Source organism: Camellia sinensis, chromosome 6 (assembly GCF_055761805.1).
Source record: "Camellia sinensis isolate YWXY chromosome 6, ASM5576180v1, whole genome shotgun sequence".
NCBI classification, from domain to species: Eukaryota; Viridiplantae; Streptophyta; class Magnoliopsida; order Ericales; family Theaceae; genus Camellia; species Camellia sinensis.
The window spans coordinates 127,426,458-127,450,523 of record NC_138966.1 but is presented as its reverse complement, the minus strand read 5'-3'; the positions used below and the strand labels follow the sequence as shown (position 1 = coordinate 127,450,523).

At 36.1% G+C, this 24,066-nt stretch overlaps 1 pseudogene across 1 annotated transcript; it reads left to right on the top strand.

Annotated features, from left to right (window-relative positions):
• The first annotated feature begins 1,606 nt into the window (after nucleotides 1–1,606).
• Nucleotides 1,607–23,959, top strand: LOC114305726 (mitogen-activated protein kinase kinase kinase 1-like; annotated as a pseudogene). Its single transcript, XR_014333035.1, has 8 exons — nucleotides 1,607–2,166; nucleotides 5,181–5,264; nucleotides 5,404–5,466; nucleotides 12,700–12,857; nucleotides 18,502–18,574; nucleotides 18,689–18,742; nucleotides 19,545–22,666; nucleotides 23,538–23,959. The product of XR_014333035.1 is annotated as a mitogen-activated protein kinase kinase kinase 1-like (transcript).
• Nucleotides 23,960–24,066: the final 107 nt, after the last annotated feature.

Here is a 24,066-nt window from a genome sequence, read left to right as displayed (position 1 = left end):
AAGTCCCACATCGCTCAAAGGAAGAAGCATGCTAAGGTTCGCTGCTTATAAATGGAGCTGTTGGCAACGTTAGTGGCAGCCAAATTCTAAGGACAATATAATATATAAATATATTGAACATAAAATATATTAAACATACAATATAATATATATATAAATATATAAAACATAAAATATTATAAAAATAAAAAATAAAAAGTTCAAAATTTTTGATATGTATAATATATATATATATATTATATTATATATAATATATAATATAATTAAAAATATTTTATTATAATATATATATTATATTATATATATATATTTAAAATATAAAAATATAAATTAATATTTATATTTTTGAGCTGGCGAGCCTATTCGAGTCGAGCAATAGTAAGCTCGAGTTTGGCTCGTTTATTAATTAAGTCGAGTTCGAACGAGCCTTAACGAGCCGAGTTCGAGCTTGTTCATGAACAGCTCGGTTCATTTGCAGTCCTAATAAGGAGCCTCCGACCCAGACTCTACGTTACAGGTGTGGCTATCGTACCCATTGATGACTTCACCACTTACCTATGTCTGTATTTTTACTTGGTAATAGTAATTTTCCCAGCAATTGTATTGTAGAATAACAAGCGGCTTTGTTTAGGGTTGGTTTGGGATGTTCTAAAAAAGTGCACTTTTTTACTTATTGGCTTATATGGGTTGGGTTTGGGTTGAGTTTGATGTGATGTGTTAGAGAGGTGATGTAATTTAAATAAGATGATGTGACTTAAATAGGATAGTGATTTTTTAACTTTTTGTATTATTTAGGTCATGCCAAACTTGACCTTAGTTTGATTTTGGAAGAAATTTTTTGAAAATATATTCTATAGACACTTTTTTTTAAGAGTAATCAAATTAAATAGATTTTTTCAAAAAAATTCTCAGAAATATGTTTGGTTATCTAATTTTCAGAATTACTTTTGAAACATGTTTGTAAAAAAGACAAATCAAACAAATTTTTGTATTTTTTATCTCAAAAATTACTCTACAAAAAGGCAAATCAAACAAATTTTTATACTTTTTTTTATCTCAAAAACTACTCTTAAAAAAAAAACCAAAGTTATTTTGGAGAGAATATTTGAAAAAAAACAAACCAAACAAATTTTTGTACTTTTTATCTCAAAATTACTCTAAAAAAACAAAATTATTTTGGAGAGAATATTTAAAAAAAGACAAACCAAACAAATTTTTATATTTTTTTATCTCAAAAACTACTCTACAAACACAAACCAAACACACTTGATATTCTTCTAATTTTAAAACTTTAACTAAGGCATCGTTTGGGAACAGACTAATTTAGTAACTTTTTGGCTAAAATATGAGCTAAAAAAAACTAGTATGTTTGGGATGACTTTTTGACTTTTTATGAAAAAATGTGTAAAAAGTAGAGAGAAAAGAGAATTTTTAACCTTTTGGTATGAATTGTTGACTTTTTAACTAATTTAATAACTTTTTGACCAAAAAAAAGGTACACAAACGAGACCTAAGTTTTAATTGTACGGCAGAAAATTAAAAAAATTTAAAAAATAAAATTAAGTTCAAAATGTAACCTCACACTTCCATTAGATTTTTCTTGTATTCCCAACGTTTCTCTCTCCTCCGACGGCGTTTTCCAAGTCTTCTGTCAGTCTTACGCGACTCTCTCTCCCTCTCTCCTCCATTATTTCGTCTCCAACTGGGTCCCCCTTCTCGTCCTCTGGATCTAGTCATATTCTCGAAATTTTCTCACAAATTTACAGCTTCCACAGAAAATCACTTCGAACACTTCGCTGTTTGTGAATTGTCAGATAAATTTGGAGACAGTGTCAGGGTTTGTGAAGTTATGGATAATCCGATTACTGCTAAGACTTCTCGGAGTTGCGGAGGCGGAATTGAGGGTGTTCGCCCACCTGTGCTTGCTCCGCCGTCGTCAATTTCGTTGCCAAGTATGGACAATTCGTGCTCAACTTGGGATATTTTGAAGTCTTTTGCTCCGGATTTTAATATTGATTTGTCTTCTGCAAGAGAGTACAGTTCTTCTGACGATGATGGAGAAGAGATAGTTTCGCTAAATGATAGATTTAGTCCCACTGGGGACTGGGTAAAGGGTCAGCTTCTGGGCCGTGGGTCGTTTGGATCCGTGTACGAAGGCATTGCTGAGTAAGTGATATTCACATTATTTTCCTTATTAGTAATTTTAGCATTTTGAGATTAATGTGTTAACTGTTGAGTGAGAGACTTTGAATTTGGATGTGAATTTGTTTCTGGGTTTTGACAAATTTGATTTTTAAGTGAATTTAGAGGCAATGAAAATTTGAAAATTTAGGATAAATTTACTGACAGGTGTGTGGATATAAAAGAGTTCCTTTCTTTTGCATTTATTAGACATTATATGTGTTGCACATAGGGGTGTGCATAATACCGCTGAAACTGCCAAAATCGCATCGAGCCGCACTGCCAAGGTAAATTTGTTATTATTTGCCAATCGAACTGCCGGTTTTTGGTAAGAAAAATAACAAATTCTAGTGACACTTTTATCAATCCGCCGGTTTCTATTTTTCTTTCAAATCGTACCGACCCGCACCGCTATTAAATCATGTTTTATAAGATTCTAAAAATTCTTTTTTACTTAAGTTTGCTTGTTGTTCTATACCTTAGAATATAGTATTACATTACTGCTCGAGGGGAATTTAAGATGTCAGTAATCCAAAATAAAGTTGGATTCCAATTCACTTTTTAATCTTTTTTTTTTTTTTGGCTATGTTGCAAACTTGCATTAGCTCACTTTTCAATCTAAATACTTTTCAACAGTAAATATTTTCAATATATTGTAAACCTGGAATGAAATTAATTTTATATATTGTATTTGATCATTGTAACTTCCACAAACGCTTGTAATGAACTGATGGCATAGTCGTTGATATTATCATGTTGTTGCTACACTTGCTGCATTAGAAGAAAGCTTCGCAAGATGCTTAACATCACGGTATCTCTCGCCTTTTTTTTACTCTTTGATTTAAGTTTTGTAATTTGAATTATATTTTTTTATAAACCGCCAATCCGCCCGAACCGCCAAGGCAAATCCGCCATTATTTGCCAACCAAACCACCGGTTTTTGATAAGGAAAATGGAAAATTCTAGTGACACTTTTATCAATCCGCTACCCGCTATACAGTTTCTATTTTTCTCTCAAACCGCACCGACCCGCACCGCGCACACCTCTAGTTGCACATGCATTGCGTGAGTTGCGAAATTGCAACCCATTATTCAGTATTCATGGTTATCACTTTTAATTGAATATGCATGTGAATTTGGACTTTGCATGGATTTCTTTCTCGTTGGAGGCTTTCCTTCTAAATTCTGTACAAGAAAATTTTCACAGAGAATGTCTATCATATCAGAGAGTTGGAGTCCATTTATTTGTATGTATACCACTTAATGAGAATGGCAACACATTTCTAACAAAGGGTTGATTTTGGTTGTTTCTTATTTGAGTAGTGTGTTTCTATAATCAAGCGATGGTTTCAATATCATTTTTCTTGTATTTGTAAAACTTGATGCCCTCTTATCAGGCTTAGACCTAATTAATATGCCAAAGAAGAGGGAACTTCTTGTTCTCTTCTATTGTAACTGGAATATCTCAAGCTGCCATCAGCTTGAATTCCCTTGGATGCAAAATGAATTTATTTATTTTATTATGGTAGGCTTCATATTACCTTCCTAGTATGTGGGAAAGGGGACACTGATGGTTGTGAGAGAATTTGAGATATTAAACACCATATTGTTCGACATCAAGTGACCTAGTATATGGGGCAAGGAGACAGTTTTTATGAATTTTAAAGTTTTGTTGCTCAAGCAAGCCACCTTATGTGGATTAGGGCAAGGATGAAAATTTCATTTTGCTATGTTGTTTCAATTAGCTTGAAAATGGAAACATTTCAAAAACATTAGAGAAATGATAAGTGACTTTGGAAATGAATCTATTAGACCTTCACAGCCCAACCTGTGACCAATCCGTTGAACTGAATCCAGATCTTAGCTAACCAGCATTAAAGAAGAAAAAAAAGAAGCAAGTCCAGCAGAGAGAAAAAAAAATTAAGTCCACCATCGCCTCATAATCTTCGCAATTGTACCATGGAACAAAGCCCAATGAAGTTCGCTAGTCTGGATGTATCCTTATCCCCATGGTTGTTAGAATCGTATGATTCATTCACTAGTCAATTCATACGATTCCACCCGAGTTTCAACAAAAACGATTCAAATCATGTTGTTGAATCGGAAATTGAGTGAATTGTACGATTTACTACGATTCATTGTGATTCACTACAATTTATTACGATTCACACGATTCATTGCGATTCAGTTTTATTTTTATTTTTGTTTATATAATGCATGGAATAACATTGTTTTCACCAAAACATGAAGATATATAGGAGAAAATAATTAGTTATATTGCTATACGTGATTTTATATGTATATACATATATATAATTTGGTCATATTGATAATTTATTTTATTTTAAACATTGTATGTATTTTTATATGTATACAAATATATAGAATTATATATATCATATTAAATAAAATGAGTCTTACGATTAACTATTCGATTTGCGATTTGACAACAATTATGCCACACAAGATCTTCGCTGCGGTGAGTACCCTCAAAGCCACAACTGTTGTTTCTGCTCTGCTCATAAAGCCAGCCGTTCCACTTCATGCATGACTCTAAGCAATTACAACCCTCTGAAGAAGAATTTTGTTACACCATGGGAGAAATGATAGGAACTTATGAATTAGATAAGGATAAGATTAGGAATTTATTTATCTAGAAATTTTATTTATTTAGGAGCTTTTAGTTAGGAAGTTGAGTTTGTCTAGGATTAGTTTGGTTTGCCAATATATATGGCCTTTATTTGATGCTTTAGCAGACTTGACAATGGATATTGATAATTGATTAATTGAGATTAAGATATTTGATTTGGGTTTGTGACCCCTTTTTCCCTCTTTTCTTTTGTTGTTTTTCTACTTCACTGCCCTCTGGTGCTACATCACCATGTTTTCTGATTAATGCTAATTCCTAAGTTCTCTTTGTACCTTCATAAACATCAATGTTTTTAACTAGACTTGTGTATACCCGTTAAACTTATGATTTATTATGTGTCATCTTGCAGTGGAGGTTTCTTTATGGCTGTGAAGGAAGTTTCTTTGCTTGACAAGGAGACCAGGGAAGGCAAAGTATTTCCCAACTTGAACAGGTGAGAAAAATCTAAGCTTTATGTTAGTGGATGTTGTCAATGTGCTTTCCCTTAATTTATCTACTACAGGTTTTTGATAAATGATTTCTGTGGAGACTCTTCTCATCCCCTGTGTTTTGTTTTATTATGTTTTGTTCAGGAGATTGCTCTTCTTAGTCACTTTGAGCATGAGAACATAGTTCGATATTATGGCACAGATAAGGTGCTCTTACTTTTCATGTTGTCTTGTGGTTGATGCTCTCTTAGATTTTTCTAACCTATGTGGTTGTTAGAATTGTTTTATTCACGATTCGATTCATATGATTCGATACGAGTTTTAACAAAAACAATTCGAATCGTGTTGTTGAATTAGAAAATTGAGTGAATCGTATGATTCAATTTACGATTCACTGCGATTCAGTTCTATTTATATTTTTGTTTACATAATATATGGAATGACATCGTTTTCGCCAAACTATGAAGATATATAGAAGAGATTAATTAGTGATACCGATATACATGATTTTATGTGTATATACATATATATAATGTAGACATATTGATAATTTACTTTATTTTAAACACTGTGTATTTATATATATATATATATATATATAATTAGATATCATAATAAATAAAATGAATCTTGCAATTCACGATTCACTATTTAGTAAAACGATTTCACAAATATATATGGCGTGTTGTCTCTTCTTAAACTTAACTGGGGCAGTTGGCCATGACATATATGAGGTCGAGTCTAGTTTATGGTGTTTCTCCATCTCCTTTGAGATTCATGGAATCGGAGATGAATTGTCAAAACTTCGAAATGTGACCAAGAAAATTTGTTCTTCCCTTCCGTTGCCCTCCATGTAACAATCATAGTATACATAGGGCCATGTTGTATATCTATTAAGGCTTGGAAATGCTAAGATAAAGAGCAGGTATTTTGGTTAACAAAAATAGTTAAGGGCAAAATCCATTTTACCCCCATATGGTTTAGTACCTGAGCATTTCACCGCTGTCATTTTAATATAGCCAATTACCCCTCAAGATTTTAGTTGTTTTGCAATTACCTCCCGTTGTCAATAATTTCGTCCAAATCGACAGAATTTGTGTTACACGCTCCAAAAATTAAAGTTGACATGAGAAAAAATTAAGGATAAAAGACAGTTTTAGTCCTTAAAGTATGCATTATTTGTCATTTTAGTTCCTCAAGTTTCAATTTTGTCATTTTGGTCCTCAAAGTTGTCAATTTGAATCAATTTGATCATATTTCTAACATCCGTTTGCATTGATAATGGGAAAAATATCTTATAATTAAGTGAAAGATAGTTTTGGTCCCTAAAATATGTGTTTCTTGTCATTTTAGCTCCTCAAGTTTTAAATTTTAGCATTTTGGTCCTCAAAGTTGTTGATTTGAGTTAGGACCAAATTGGTTCAAATTGACAACTTTGAGGACTAAAATGACAAAATTAAAAACTTGAGGGACTAAAATGACAAGAAACACATACTTTAGGGACCAAAATTGTTTTTTATACATATTTTTGTTATCAATGTAGGCGGATGTTAGACTTAGGCCCAAATTGACTCAAATTGATAACTTTGAGGACTAAAATGACAAAATTGAAGCTTAATGGACTAAAATGAAAAAAATGCATACTTTAGGGATTAAAATTGTCTTTTATCCAAAAATTAATTCAAAATTGAAAATATAAGGTAAAAGGACAAATTTACCCATAGCTTCATATTCTTTCCAAAATATCCAAGATTTGCGTGCTCCCTTGGGTTGTCTTTTGGGGCACTACTATGCCGTATTTTTAGTTTCCTGGGGCTAGAAGAATTCCTTATCTTCTTTTTCTCTGCATAAATAGAATTTCCTCTTTTTTATTAAAAAACATATAGCGGTGAACCTGTTTCTAGTCACTATGGAGTTAATGTGTTAAAGTTAAACACCCTTTTGATTATGTTAGTCCATGGCACTCATGCTAGTGTTCGCAGTGTAGGTTTATGAAGAATCTTGTATATTCAATTGTAATCTCATGCCAGTGTTCGCAGTGTAAGTTTCTAAAGAATATTGTATATTCAATTGTATCTTTGATTACAACAAGATCCTAGATTATATAGTCCTAACTTTTAAACCAAAAAAGGTAAATACAATCACGCCTCAATCACGCCTATACATAATCACGCTTAGAATATGTATAACCACAATCATGCCAATTATAGAATATGCACAATATATTCTCACACCCCCCCTCAAATTCAAGGTGTTTTAGCAAAGAACACTGAAAGTTTGCTAAGAAGAAACTGAAACCGAGTGGTAGTGTGAGTCTTGGTGAAGAAGTCTGCAAGTTGCAAAGCTGAAGAGACAAAAGGCAACGAGATAGAGCTAGACTATAGATGTTGTCGAACAAAGTCAATGTCAATGTGTTTCGTCCATTCATGGAAGACAGTATTGTAGGTAATCTGAATAGCATTGCGGTTGTCACAATAGAGAGGGGTTCGAGAAGACTAAGGGACACCAAAATCAGACAGGAGACAACGAAGTCAAACAATCTCAACAGTGGCATGAGCCATCGTACGATACTCAGCTTCGACAGCAGAGCGAGCAACAACTGATTGTTTCTTGCTTTTCCAAGAGATCAAGGAATCACCAAGAAAAGTACTGAAACCAGACGTAGACTTGTGATCAGTAACATTACTAGCTCAATCAGAATCAGCATAGGCCACCAAGTCCAAAGAGGAAGTAGAGGACAACAGTAAGTTCTAAAAGATGGTACCCCTGAGATAGCAAAGAATGCGAACCAAAGTAGCCTAATGGGTAGAGCGAGGAGCAGAAATGAACTGACTAATCACATGAACAACATGTGAAAGATCAGGGCGAGTGACAGTCAGATAAACTAAACAACCCACAAGCTCGCAATATAAAGTGTTATTATCCAGAGAAACACCATCAGTAGAGTTAAGCTTCACATTAAGTTCAATAGGTGTATTAGAAACTCTAGTATCAATAAGACTAGCACGGTGAATGACCTCATTAACATACTTAGCCCAAGATAGAAAATAGCCCTTTGGAGAAGAAGCAACCTCAATACTAAGAAAATATCGCAATGGACCCAGATCCTTCATTTCGAAGGTGCGGAAGAGATACTGCTTGACCTCAGAGATAGCAGAGGAGTCAGAGCTAGTGCCAGTGATGATCATATCACCCATATAGAGTAAGAGAGCAACAAAATCAGTCGAGATACATCTCAGAAACAAAGTAGCGTTGGAAGCAGAAGGATGAAACCCAAGCTCAGTAACAGCAGTTTAAAAGCGATTATACTAAGCACGAGGGGATTGCTTCAGACCATACAGAGCATGCTGAAGACGGCAAACCTGTCCAAAGGAATGGTGAAAGCTAGGGGGAGGACGCATGTAAACCTCTTCAGCAAGATGACCATTAAGAAAAGCATTCTTAACATTTATCTGATAAAGAGGTCAATGGCGAACAACAACGAGTCAGCGACAGATATCAAAGTACAGATAGTAGTCATTTTGGCAATAGGGGCAAAGGTCTCCTCATAATCAATACCACACTTCTGTGAAAAACACTTGGCAACCAAACGAGCCTTATAGCGCTCAAGAGAACCATCGAAATGAGTTTTGAGTTTGTAGACCCATTTGCAACCAACCAGATTCTTACTAGCAGGCAAAGGAACCAACTCCCAAGTACTAGTTTTCTGCAAGGCAAACAACTCAGCCTCCATAGCTCAAACCCAATTGGGATCCTGATAGGCCTCTTTGTAAGACTAAGGTTCTGAAAATGAATGAATAATAGACAAAAAAGTACGATAGGAAGCAGAAAAACATGTATTAGACCAACCCAACCTGTTTGGAGGACGACGTACGCGAGTAGGATATTAGTGTCCAACAGGATTAGAGTCTTTAGAAGCAGAAGAACGAGCAGCCGTGGTAGAGACAACTGGCAGAGGAGGAGCATTGTGACAAGAATAGACCAACAATGAAGGTGGAGAAGAAGCCGAAGGAGGAGAAGAAGCCAGAGGTGAAATAGGAATAGCCTCAGGGGGGTCAGTGGAGAGGTACTCAACAGGAGGGATGGAAGGTGCAAAAGATGGAACAAGCTTAGGTTGAACAGTGAAGATGTACTTATCAAACGGGACCTCAGAAGGAAATGGGTTAATATGAACCAAATCCTCTTTTGAAACTAGAGCAGTGAGAGAGGGAAGCTGGAAGTAAGACAGACGTTCGAGAAAGGCAACATGACGAGAGACATAAAAATGATGAGAGACAGGGTCGTAACAGCGGTAGCCTTTTTGAGTAATACTGTAACCCAAAAAGTACATAGGACAGACCGGGCACTTAGTTTGGACCTATCTTTACTAGGAAGAAGGACAAAACAAGCAGACCCAAAAACACGCAAGAGGGAATAATTAGGAGGTTGGGAATGTAGAATCCCATAAGGAGATCGTCCAGAGAGGAGGGGAGTCGGCATGCGGTTGAGTAAAAAAGCAGCAGTAAGAATGGCCTCACCCCAGAATGGTGCCGGAATAGAGGCAGCGAGAACAAGAGATCGAGCTGTCTTGAGGAGATGACGATGTTTATGCTCAGCACGACCATTTTGGGCAGATGTATTAGTACAGAAAGTTTGATGAAGGGTACCCAAATTGGCCAAATACTCATAGAATTCAATTTTAAAGTATTCCTCACCCAAGTCAGACTGTAGCATTTTAATTGTAGCCCCAAACTGTATAGTGATCATAGACTGAAAGGTACAGTAGATCGGGTAAAAGTCAGATTTATGAGCCATAAAATAAACCCAAGTATAGCGGGTACAATCATCAACAAATGACACATAATGTGCAGAACCCTTTTTAGTGAAAACGGGAAAGGGTCCCCAGACATCAATATGGACAAGAGAAAAAAGGAAAATAGAAATAGAGGAACTTTTATTAAAAGGTAAAGCTGCCATTTTAGCAAGTTTACACCCTTGACATTCATTAATTTGACCAGGAGAAACTTTACCCAACAATCTTGATTGAGCTAAAGACCATAAGCGGTCGACAGACTAATGACCAAGGCGAGAATGTCATAAATAAAACCGACTCGATTGAGAATCTAACTGAAATGATGAAAGTGCAACGAGAGAGATAGAAAGAGGAAGATGCGAGCTTTCCATCACATAGAGATCTCTAACTTTACGGTCGGTCCCAATCTGCTTCTTGGATACTCGATCCTGCACACAAAAAGCAGAAAAAGAAAAGATAACATCAAAACCAGAAGAATCAAGCTAACTGATAGAAATCAAGCTGACAGATAGTTGAGGAACATAAAGAACAGAGGGAATAACAATAGCAAACATGGCAGAGGGTCAAAATAAACTTAATAGATAAGACAGACATACCAGATCCATTAGCAGTATTAATAGTAATAGGAGAAGGGGGATGGATACAGTTTTGGAGTAAGGAAAGGTGAGGAGTCATATGATGAGAGGCACCAGAATCAAAAAGCCAGATAAAAGAAGAAATACTTGAAGAGGATCCAAGCAAACCTGAATGAAGAGAGGTGAGAGCAGAGGTAGATGAAGATAACTGAGAGGTGGACAAGATCTGTTGAAGTTAAGCAAGTTGAGTACTCAGGGAAGGCAAATCAAGACCTAGGGCCAGAGTGAATGCAGTATAAGCAGCGGGAGACTGGAATGGACTCTGAGTAGGAGCTCGGGACTGAGACTGCTGAGAAGATGAACGTCCCTTCTTGGGACAGTTGTACTTCCAATGACTCTTCTGATGGAAAAAAAACACTCATCTGATGTTAAGGGCCCTTTTTTGGCTTGGCAGAAGATTGAAGCTGAGAAGGAGTTGCCAGTAGGGGTGGCTCCATAGGTGCTAAGAAAACCGTAGGGGACACGGTCTGATTGGCCGTCTTGAGATGGGTTTCCTCGGAGAGCAACTCACGAACAATAACATCTACAGAAGGAAGATGAGACCGATGAAGGATGCCACCACGGATAGCCTCATGTTGAAGAGAGAGAGCTGTTAAGAACTGTACTAAACGGCCATGCTCCCGAAACTCAACATAAGCATTGAGACTCTTAAGGTGAGACGATTCCATGAGAGCCAACTAATCTTAGAGGCCTGTCATCTCAATATAGAAGTCCTAAATAGATTTATCTCGCTGGCGAGCACCCTAAATAGCTATTTCTAATTCATACCGTTTGACAAAATTCTGATAAACATCCTGTAAATACTCCCACATGTCTTTTGCAGTACTATATTTGGACATGATCACCCCAATTCGGTCATCCACAGAGTTATGAAACAAGGTTAGAACTTGGGCATTGTCACAATCCTAAGTGTCACAGGAAGTCAAATAATCTTCATTTTTCGGGTTCGATGGATGAGGAACAGAACTAGATACATAATCTCATTTTTTCTAACCAAGAAGAAAATTCTTCATAACACTAGCCCAATAGACATAATTGTCACCAATAAGTTTGCACTTGATGGCTTGGATTTTAGTGTCTGTCATTGTAATAAACTAAAGATTAACAGGTTGAAGTATAATAATAAATAACAAGTGGGCCAATTGTAAATTAGAGTTTTTAACCAAATACCAGTACTAAGAGAGTCAAAGTCACGAACATATAGAAATAGAGAGAGAACCAGTCGGAGAACCAAGCAGAGAAGACCAGAAGAAGTTGCGAAGCACAACCAGAGCCAAAGAGGTGTCACGATTCCAAAACCAGAGAGAGACACCTCTTACGAGTGTAGAACAGTGACAAAATTAGAGGATGCTGAGGCTGATCATGCTGCGATTTCAGTAGCAATGACGAACGTGAGTCGGGAAAGAGAAGGCAAGTACGATCGTGACTCTGGAGAGAGAGAAGGGTCGTGACCACGGTTGCGATTTTAGAGGGAGGTCGTCTAATGGCCACGAACCAGAGATTGATGATTCAAAGTCAGATGAGGACTAGGGTTTCGAATGCGGCTCTGATACCATGTAAGTTTTTGAAGAATATTGTATATTCAACTGTATCTTTGATTACAACAAGACCCTAGATTATATAGTCCTAACTCCTACACCAAAAAAAGAAAATACAATCACGCCTAGATTATGTACAACCACAATCATGCCAAATATAGAATATGCACAATATATTCTCACACAGATCATGGGTTTCTCATATACAAACTAGATGATACATTGAGTTTGCGAACAACCTAGCCAAGTCCATTTTTTGATGCCTTATTTTGATTTGTAAGATTTAAGGCCTCCTACACATCAATTTTCTGATTAATTATGGTACTTGTTTGGTAGTAGTTACGCTTGCTGTAGATCTTTGTTTTCAAATATTACACCTAGCAAATCTTGGATAGCAAATACATATATGTCTTTCTCTTGCAACTAATGGATAATAACATCTAAATTTTATTTTCTACAAAAATGGCCTTTGCAGGATGAATCAAATCTGTATATCTTTGTCGAGCTGGTAACCAAAGGTTCCCTTTTAAGTCTCTATCAGAAGTATAATCTTCAAGATTCTATAGTCTCCTCGTACACAAGGCAGATTTTGCATGGTTTGAAGTATCTTCATGAGCGAAATGTGGTTCACAGGTGATACAACTAAACCTGGCATGCCTAAATTGTTGGTTTCTTGACCTGCCATGCATGTCTATGTTTGTCTCAAAATCTGTAGTTTGAATTTGATTGTCTTCGTGCTTTTTCCCAGCAAACGATGTAAGGATAATGAACTTTCTAAATCACTAGATTAAGTTGGGAAAAAATGTTAGTGAGATTGTGGTCCAAATATTAAGTTTAAACAGAGTTCAATGCAGCTGGTCAAGGTATGAAACATGTACCTTTATTGTAATAGTCTAGTCATATCTACTTCTTTCCTACTTAGAAAATATGAGGAAGAAAAACTCCGAAAATATGAGGAAGAAGGAATATATTTCTGTTATATTCAAAACTTCTTATCTTACAAGACCAAATGACACTCCTTATATAGGAGATATTACAAACATCATTATAACCCATTATATGCCACTTACATATTATATATTACCACTATCTACCACTATCATATTATATACATGCCACTATCTACCACCTACACCACTATCATATTATATACATGCCACTATCTACCACCAACACCACTATCATATTCTATACATGCCACTATCTACCACCAACACCACTATCATATTCTATACATGCCACTATCTACCACCAACACCACTATCATATTATATACATTAACACAAATTTCCAGCACTCCCCCTCAAGCTGGTTTGAAGATATCTTCCATAGCCAGCTTGCTAGTCAGCTTATCAAATTGCTTCTTGTGTAGTCCCTTCGTTAGCACATCAGCTATTTGTTCACCTGTTGGAAGGTAGGTCATACAGATTATGCCAGCATTGATTTTCTCCTTGATGAAATGTTTATCCACTTCTATATGTTTTGTGCGATCATGTAGAACTGGATTATGAGCTATAGATATAGCTGCTTTGTTGTCACAATAGACCTTCATAGGTGTCGGGTGAGAAAGCTTTAATTCTTCAAGAATTCGTTTAATCCACATTACTTCACAGATTCCATGGGCAACAGCTCTGAACTCTGCTTCTGCACTACTTCTAGCTACCACATTCTGTTTTTTACTCCGCCATGTAACTAGGTTCCCACCTACAAAGGAGCAGTATCCGGATGTTGATCTCCTGTCTGTAACACTTCCTGCCCAGTCTGCATCTGTGTATACTTCAACTTGAAGATGTCCATGTTTCTTGAACAGTAAGCCTCTCCCTGGAGTTCCTTTCAAATATCTTAAGATCTTATAAACGGCCTCAAAGTGCTCTGCCCCTGGTGAGTGCATGAACTGACTTACCATGCTGACTGCAAAGGCAATATCAGGCCGCGTATGAGACAAGTAAATCAATTTCCCTACAAGTCGCTGATATTGTTCCCTCTCTTTGACTTCTTCAGCCTTAGCAGCTTGTAACTTCAAGTTAGGCTCGATCGGAGTCTCCACCATCTTACAACCAAGCATACCTGTTTCTCCAAGGAGATCAAGAACATATTTTCTCTGATTAACGAATATACCTTCCTTGGATCTTGCAAATTCCATTCCGAGGAAATACTTGAGGGCTCCCAGATCCTTAATGTGAAATTCTTTTGCGAGTTTCTCTTTGAGGGCTGCTAACTCTGCTTCATCATTACCAGTTAAAATGATGTCATCAACATAAACAATCAAAATTGCAATTTTACTGTTTTTTGAATGTTTATAAAATATTGTGTGATCTGCTTGACTCTGCGAGAAGCCACAACTGATAACTGCCTTCCCAAAGCGTTCAAACCACGCTCTTGGTGATTGTTTGAGTCCGTATAATGACTTGTTCAATCTGCATACTCTGTCGCTTCCAAGTCTCTGCTCAAATCCCGGCGGTAGGCTCATGAACACCTCCTCTTCAAGATCACCATTGAGAAATGCATTTTTAATGTCAAGTTGATGTAGAGGCCAATCTGAATTTACTGCAAGAGATAACAGTACTCTGATGGAATTTATTTTAGCAACAGGAGCAAACGTCTCCTGATAGTCGATCCCATAAGTTTGAGTGAAGCCTTTAGCCACCAGTCTCGCCTTGTATCTCTCAACGCTTCCATCTGCGTTACATTTTATCGTAAACACCCATTTACACCCAACTATTTTCTTGTCTTTGGGTAGATCAACTATCTCCCAAGTACCACTTCTCCTTAAAGCATTCATCTCCTCCATGACTGCTAATTTCCAATTCGGATCATCCAATGCTTCCTGTATATTCCTTGGAACAAACAAGTGTGAAATCCTAGATGTGAAAGCTCTATGGTTTTTAGACAGTCTTTGATAGGAGAGGTAATTTGCAATAGGATGTTTAATGCAATTTCGGACACCTTTCCTAATTGCTATAGGAACATCAAGGTCGGAAATAGAAGGAATAGGATTACCTAAAATTTCGATGCCAGAACTCGGGTGGACATTCGGGTTATTAGGATGGACATTCGGGTCATTATTCCTCAGATGAAATCGCTTCCTAGTATAAACCTGAAGCTCAGGATTTAGATCATTTTGTAGTACTTCTCCCCCTAAACAAGAATCTTCTTGACTAGGCACCATAGAACTTGGTTCTCCTAAGTGATTATTATCAGACAGATGTGGTTTTTGTGTAGGATAAATGACATTGGGGAGCGGGATAGAAATATCCCAAAAACGATCTTCTACCCCACTTGTCTCCCCCTGAAGAGAAGTGTTGGGGAAATAGGATTTTGTTTCCACAAATGACACATCCATACTCACATGAAATTTCTTGGTTTGAGGATCGAAACACTTATACCCCTTTTTGTTTGAGGAATAACCCAAAAAAACACATTTTATAGCACGGGGTTCAAGTTTTGAACGAAATTGACTGGGAACATGAACATAGGCAGTACATCCAAAAACTTTGGCGGGTAAATCAGAAAACAACCTCGTGTCAGGAAAAAAAGTTTTGAGACAATCAAAAGGTGTTTTGTATGTTAACACCTTTGTAGGCATCCTGTTTATCAAATAAGAGGCTGTTAAAATTGCTTCACCCCATAGATATTTAGGAACATGCATGTAAAACATTATAGCACGTGCTACTTCAAGGAGATGTTTATTTTTTCGTTCTGCAATGCCATTTTGTTGAGGGGTATCCCGACATGTAGATTGATGAAAAATCCCATTTTTTTCCAAAAACTCACCCAACTGCTCATTGAAATATTCTGTTCCATTATCAGAATGTAAAATACCAATTTTGGTTTGAAATTGGTTTTCAATCATATTGTAAAAATTTGTGAATAAATTTTTCACGTCAGATTTTTTATTCATCAAATAAATCCAACATAAGCGGGTATGGTCATCAATAAATGTAACAAACCATCTTTTACCAGAAAGAGTAGTGATTTTAGAAGGGCCCCAAACATCACTATGAATCAAATAAAAAGGTTTGGAAGCCTGGTAAGGTTTTGGCAAATAAGTAGAGCGATGAAATTTTGCAAAAATGCAACTTTCACAATGAAAAGAAGAACAATCAATCCCTTTAAATAATTCTGGAAATAAATGTTTCAGATAAAGAAAACTAGGATGTCCTAGCCTATAGTGCCATAGCATTATTTTTTCTCGAATAAAGATTGAACTAGTACTATGAAAGCTCTGAGCTTTTTTATTACTAACAGGTACTTCATCAAAGTAGTAAAGACCTTCAAGCATCCTAGCACGCCCAATCATCATCCCCGAGTCCTGGTCCTGAAATTCACAATGGGATTCAAAAAATGTAACACGACAATTAGAATCCTTAGATAGTTTACTGACAGACAAAAGGTTACAGGCTAAGTTGGGGACGTGAAGAACAGCATTGAGATTAATTTTCTCAGTTAGTTTAATAAATCCTTTTCCTGCAATAGGTGAAAAACTACCATCGGCTATTCTGATTTTGTCATGACCAGAACAAGGGAAATAGGTACTAAATAAATGGGAAAAACTAGTCATGTGATCGGAGGCACCGGAATCTATGATCCACGGAGAGAAGTTTAGGCAAGAGAAGGCTTTAGGATTTCTACCTGTTTGTGCCAACAAAACACTAGGAGTACCGGCTGAGGAGTTGGATTTTATCAGCTTTAAGAGTTGATCAATCTGCTCTTTGTTGAAGGGACCTGAATCGGCTTCATTAGCGGTAGGAAAGCCACGATTCTTCTCTCCTTGTTTACTGCTTTTCCAGTTGACAGGTTTGCCATGGATCTTCCAACACGTTTCGCGTGTATGGCGAGGCTTGTTGCAAAAATCACACCAGACCCGTGGCTTATCTTCAAACCTGCGCTGGTAATTTGCAGCCTTGTTGGCCGCAGCATCGCTAATTAAAGCAGAAATTTCAATTGATTCACCAGTACCTTTTTTCTTAAGCATGACGCTCCTTCGGCTCTCTTCCCTTCTGACTTCGGCAAATACTTCGCCAATGGATGGGAGAGGAGGTCTGCCAATAATTCTTCCTCGCACTTCATCGAACTCGATGTTGAGGCCGGCAAGAAACTTGTAAATACGGCTGTCTTCCACAGTTTTCTTGTGGTGGTTGCAGTCGTCAACCGATTTCCATTCGTATGTGTTGAAGATGTCAAGATCCTGCCACAACCTTTTCAATGAATTGAAATATTTGGTGACGGAATCATCTCCTTGACGAATCTCTCCCAACTTCAAAGTTAATTCGAAAACTTGAGATTGATTTCCTAGGTCAGAATACATCTGACTAACATTATCCCACAATTCTTGTGCAGTAGTATAGCACATGTAATTAGAGCTTATATCCTCCTCCATAGAATTGACCAACCATGTCATAACCATGGAGTTTTCAGCGTCCCAATTGTCGAATAGCGGATCATTAACAGCAGGAGCCTTCTTGTCACCAGTGATGTAACCGATCTTTCCTTGCCCACGGATATACATCCGGACAGATTGTGACCAGCGGAGAAAATTATCACCATTTAGGCGGATGGTGGTGATTTGGACAGAGTGAGAGTTGGACGTTTTCATCGGAATGGCAGCGGCAGGGGTTGAAGTGGTTTCAGACGTGACTTCCGACATGGCTAGGACGGTTTTAGGGCTGCTGTGTTTTTTGTTGCTCTGATACCAACTTAGAAAATATGAGGAAGAAAAACTCCGAAAATATGAGGAAGAAGGAATATATTTCTGTTATATTCAAAACTTCTTATCTTACAAGACCAAATGACACTCCTTATATAGGAGATATTACAAACATCATTATAACCCATTATATGCCACTTACATATTATATATTACCACTATCTACCACTATCATATTATATACATGCCACTATCTACCACCTACACCACTATCATATTATATACATGCCACTATCTACCACCAACACCACTATCATATTCTATACATGCCACTATCTACCACCAACACCACTATCATATTCTATACATGCCACTATCTACCACCAACACCACTATCATATTATATACATTAACACAAATTTCCAGCATTCCTCCTTAAAGCTCGCTAATTTGTTTAATTGTTTGCCTTTTTTTAATTTTTAATTTATGTATTTTTATCATGTTACCAATCTTACAGATTTTAGACAAACTTTTTTTCATCTCCATTTTTCAATTTCTCTATATGCCTATGAACTCATGGATATAAAGATAGGTTCCCAAAGTCTTATCTTTTCCTTTCTTGTCTTCCAGGGACATAAAATGTGCTAATATATTGGTGCATGCTAATGGATCTGTTAAACTCGCAGATTTTGGATTGGCAAAGGTGCTCCCTTCCCCATTTTGGATTGCGATATCATCTTCTTTCTTATAGTTCCTGATGTTGTTTACTTCCATTTGCTTCTCCTTGCTAATGCTTTTGGTTGATACCCTTGTGCAGGCGACTGAATTAAATGATATCAAATCTTGCAGTCCACATTGGATGGCACCTGAGGTTTGCCTTAAACTGCCACCCCTTCTTTTCCTCATTAGATTAGATTAGATTAGGGGGTTCATGCATACATGTTAAACATGGGTCCCAGTTGGATTGATGATTAACAGCTGCATCATCACATTGAAAAATGGTTCTAAATATTAGCTTATAGGAGTGTGTAAGCTGTGTTTACTCAACTAGGTCAATGGCTCAATGCACTATTGATTGTGATACCAATATAGAATTCATATCAGGTCCTTGTTCTGTATAAGATTAGAGAGAAGGGAAGATATAATAGATTTTATGTAGGATATAATTACTATTCTGGTCTCAGGCTCTAAGGGTGAAAAATGAGATTAGTATATGCATAATTAATGGGAAGTTTGTAGTTATAACTATTATTTTACTTATAAAGAAATACGAAGTTTGTGGTTTTAAATTATTTGTTGAGGCAGAGTGGAAATTAATGCTGAGCGAAGTCTATAAATTGAATAGAATGTTGTGTGGGACGTAATAGGTACTAATAATAAGTTGCAGCGTGAAAAGAGATAAAATAAAGTATGTTTATTGATTTATATTATATAGTGGTTACCATGGTAACTTTGATGACATACGAAGTGAAAGTAAGGTATGATCATTATTTTAACAAACCATCTAGAACAGAAATGGAAAATGGTAATATGCATGTGTAGATATTAGATATATATTTATGTGTGTATCTACTTATATACAGATTTAAACTATAATATATGCATATGTAGACTGAGAGGCAAACAGACAGACGAAAAATCCTTTCTGAATATTGAAGTTTTTACCTTTGCAGGTTGTTAAACGGAACGACCAAGGGTACGGGCTTCCAGCAGATATATGGAGCCTTGTGTCACGGCCTTAGACTTCGCAAGCCAACCGTGCGGCCTTAGATGCTTTTCAACCCTCTTGGTTGCACCTAAGTCAGCCTTACCCACTCAACCACACTAACACACACAAAGTTTAGGTGGAAGAATGCCTTCACTATACAAGTTAACTTTACAAGTATAGTCGTGTACAAAGCTTACAAGGCTCTCACACTCACACTCACACTCACACTCACAAGTGCTTCACTCTTAGAGCTCTCTTGGATCTCCAGGTCTCTAGGTGCCTAGCAAATGAGACCCCTCACCCTTATATAGCCATCCCCCTCCTCCATGGATGGCTAGGATCATTTTGATTCAAGGGCTACAAACTCTCATCTAGAACAATTACCCTTCCTACTACATTCTACAACTCTCTATACTAGTGTAGTACATGGTAGGCTTCTCCAGGATATTCTAGGATGTTCCAGACCCATCCAGACTCCTCTGGACACTCCAAGGTTCTTCCACATTCCGGAATCTTCCAGGCCACTCCAGACCCTTCCACCACGTTCTAGAGTCTTCCAGCATACTCTAGCCCGTTCTCACACCTTCCGGAACCTTCCAGCGCATTTGGCCACTTCAAATGTTGCTCCTCGTGTCACAGAAATTCTCGGGGCGTGACACTTGGGTGCACTGTCTTAGAGATGTTGACCCGTTAGATTCCATATGCTTATTTAGAATCTGTACGTAACACATTTGTTATAATTTCTTCTAAAAAGCTCTTCCATGCCTTTGCTTTATGGAGAAATCTGCACAACTTTGATATTGTGTATTAGAGTAGATTTTTTTGTTATGCCACATTTCATTTCATTTTGGTTTGTATTATTCTTTGCCTGACTAGAACTGAAGGCTTCTAGGTCATTCTGCATGGACTAAATTCTTAAAAGAAGCTAGCCTGAACTAGGTTCCTCTGAATTTTGATGTTTCATTCATTAACTGAAAATTTATATGACCTGATTTATTCTTGTGGTTCTATGTCGGATTCATGTTTAGTAGTTTGCGATGTTCACTTGGTGAGATCTGGTACTTTCAACAGAACTCAGCTTCTTTTACTTGATTATATCTAATCTTTGTGATACAGTTTGGTGGATATGAACAGTGTGAATATAAACCAGTACTTTATAAACAATAACTACTTTTTTTTCTTTGTCTTTTTTGTATTTTGGGGAAAAAGAAGAAGATAAAGGCTCTGTTTGGTAACATTTAAATAGGGTGATTTTATCTTTAATAATAGATAAAAAAAAAAAAATTAAAAATTTAAAAAAAAAAACTACATTAAAAAACGTATCTAAAGCCAACTTTAAAAAGTTAGTTTTTTGAGCTTTTTAAGTTGAAAAAGAAAATAAGTTGATAATCTGGAAAGTGGAACCAAACACCCTATCATTTTGAAGTACAACTGCTTTAGTATGTTCTAAGAAGCATGGACACTTTGTATAGAGGGAGCGTTATCACGTTGGACATTGACACTTTATAGACACTCCTAAAAGAGTGTACGGCACTTCTTCAATGTGTCTTATTAAAGTTTTAAATTTATAATAGCGGGCATACAAATAATTTGTAGACACTTTGTGAACCTTTTGAACATGATCTATGTGATAAATCTCTTCATAATAACAATTTTATGCATTCTTCAAAATGCAACTTGTGCACTCTAAATTTATTTTGAAACATTTATATGATGAATATATCATGTGTATTTCAATGTTTTACAATTATTTTACATTATATGCAAATTGTTACGTGAATAATACCTTGATGTTTAAGTCCTGAAGTTAGAATATATGACTTTTTTTTTTTTAATTTTAATTAGTATTATCTATTACGTTATTTTTTTCATTACCTTTGAATAAATTATTTTGACATAATTAATTTATAGAAATATAAAATTTTAATGTGTCCTAGGCATATCGTGTCCTGTATTTTTTGAATATTACTGTGTTGACTTGTCCTTGTGTTATGTGTATGTCTGTGCTACTTAGCTTAGGATACAATGATAAAAGAAGACTATGAAGATTTATAGAAACTGCTATGTTGCATTTTTAAAATAAAAATAAAATTATCTTTAAATGATATATTCATATATATGTCATATGATAAATATATATAAAAACAACGACTAATTAATACACATTAATGTGTGTTTGGGAGAGAAAGATTGAGTACACACCTACCTTTGGCATAGTGCACAATGTGTGTTCCCCATGTGTTGTGTGTTTTTTTTTTGGTTGAAAATTTTGTTGTTGTGTCACTTCTCCATGTCTGCTTCTTAGGAAATCAATATTGTTTGATGTTCCTAATAGGCATCCAAAACAACTTATATTTTTATATGTTTTGTAGTGTGTCAGTGTGTTTCGGTGGAAACATTAAAATTTCAGTATTATGCTAATGTTTTGAGTTGGTTTGGATGGAAATGACACAAAGTTTGTTTCTTGTAGACATTTTATTTTTTTTATTATTATTTTTATTTTTATTGTGAAGGCCAAAAATACTCCCTGTATACTTTGTGATCCACTAATGATAACATATGAGAGCAGGGGATGAGGAATTAGATGCTATGTGGTTAATTGACTTGCTCAATGGATTATTCATTGAGAATTTATTAGTGTGCTTTTTTACATCTGCTGTTTCTAGCTGTTCTTTCCTCACATAACCAATGTTTACTTGACCAAAATCATTGTGGTCACATGACAGCTATATTGGTTTGGTATATTATATCATACTCCATTAGTTATTCCAGGAAATCGCAACATTACAGCGATTTTTATTTGTTATTTTAATATGTTTACTCTGTGATTAAGCAGATCCAGGCATTGTTCCAGATTGGAAGGGGTGTGCCACCACCTGTTCCTGATTCTCTTTCTAGCGATGCACGGGATTTCATCCTTAGATGCCTACAAGTTAACCCTAATGATCGTCCCACTGCTGCTGATCTCTTGGATCATCCATATGTTAGGAGGCCACTTCCATCTTCCTCAGGCTCATCATCTCCATACAATTTTGGTTGATGGGTTTAATAGCTCGCATGAACTATAAAGTGTTGAAGATAATGGAGGTAATGGTTAATTTTGTTGTTAAAGAATTTGTAAGATTCAAACACCACAATTGCTGTGTCATAGAAATTTGTTCTCACCATATGTTGCTGGCTAACAGGTTTTCAAAATTTCTCTGTATGTTGTGTCTTGGGAATTGTCATTAAAGAATCTTTGGCAGGCTTTCTGTTCATCATATTAGTCTTGGAATATTTGTTGTAATCCTTTTATTATATATACATAGTTCACTCACAAGTCCCACCTCTTTTTACTTTCTTCTCTTTGGCAGGGCAATACCTATGTTACATGGACTCTTCAAAATAAATCAAATATCCGTGTTGGATACTTGACACTTGGTCAAGGGTGTGGGATGTGTACAATACTTTCCATTGGACATTTCTATTATATTTGTATTTAACCCTGTAATTATATATATATATTGTTGTATATAATGACTATAAAATTAGTAAAATGCATTTTCGACATTGTATGTATTACATATAACTCGATTTTATCTCATATAATAAATTTAAAATATGAAAATATAGTCTTTTTTTCCTGAGTCTGCATACCCTTAAATTTGAGATTTGATAGGACTGATCTCTATATATGCACCCACACTTGATATCTGATTCCAAGTCCCATGTAACATAGAGTAGTATATATGGATAGAGAGGATATAAAATTGCTTAGTTGACCCACAGTGCAAAGAGATATATATTTCAAAATTTTGCACTAAAAAACAAAACAAAAAAAAGAAAAGAAAAGAAACTATGGAATTATATTTTCACTCCAGTCTTTAAAAAGTTTACGTGTGACCTCAAATAAATTATGGGTATTCCCCCGAGTAAATGTTATCATTTTTGCTTACTCATGTCTTTTCTCTTGAAACAGCTCCGTCCATCACTATCTATTTGCAACAGAGAAGCCTCAGGTCACGTTACTGATCCAAAGGATTGCAGTTATTTTATTTTTCACACAGATAATAACATGTTTGGCTTGTAGAAAGTTTGAGAGGCTTCATGCACCATCTGGAATCCGCCAGTGACAGTTATTGTCTGGTTGTTTTCGTAGATTAGGTCTCATTTAAATATTATGCATAGTGGTCATTTAAACAGGACAAAATGATAGTGCACTTCTGATATTTGTCTCTGAACATGTCTTTGCTTTGTGTGTTGCTTTGCTTCGCTTCATGTTCTATGAATCATGGTTCTCATGATGATTTCTTCATGTACAGCTTGAATAATATTGGGAAAGAATTTCCATATAAAGAGGACCAGGAGCATAAATATCCTCGTTTAATCTTGATTATGACAGATTGAGTCTTTCTTATAGGAAATTGCAGGAAGACATGACAATTTTTTCTAGGATACCCCCAACGAAAGATACACATTAGGTATTATTGCTGCCTGAGTCCTGGGCA